Genomic DNA, 372 nt, shown 5'->3' with positions numbered 1-372 from the left:
CACAATGAAATTATTCACAAAATAAGCTCTGATAAAGTTCAATTAGTATGAACTTTAATGAAAATCGAGCACCCAGATATTATATCCTAGTCAAAATTCTATGTTTTTTCATTAACGTTTTTAAAACAAAAAGCATTAACACAAATAAACTATTTTTTTAAAAAAACTACAGCTACCATTTTAATGCAAATAAATCAAAGTTTTAAAGTTGTTAAAATATCACTTGGAAGAGTTAATTTATAAAATGTTGGAAGTTTCAAATGGACCATGTTTCTGGAGCAATTTACAATGAACGGATAAATAATTACGACAAATATAAGCAAGAAACGTCCAATGAATTCTGCCACCATAAACAATACACGGACATTTCCA

This window comes from Chiloscyllium punctatum, chromosome 19 (assembly GCF_047496795.1).
Source record: "Chiloscyllium punctatum isolate Juve2018m chromosome 19, sChiPun1.3, whole genome shotgun sequence".
In the NCBI taxonomy this organism is placed as follows: Eukaryota; Metazoa; Chordata; class Chondrichthyes; order Orectolobiformes; family Hemiscylliidae; genus Chiloscyllium; species Chiloscyllium punctatum.
This window is presented reverse-complemented; position numbering follows the sequence as displayed.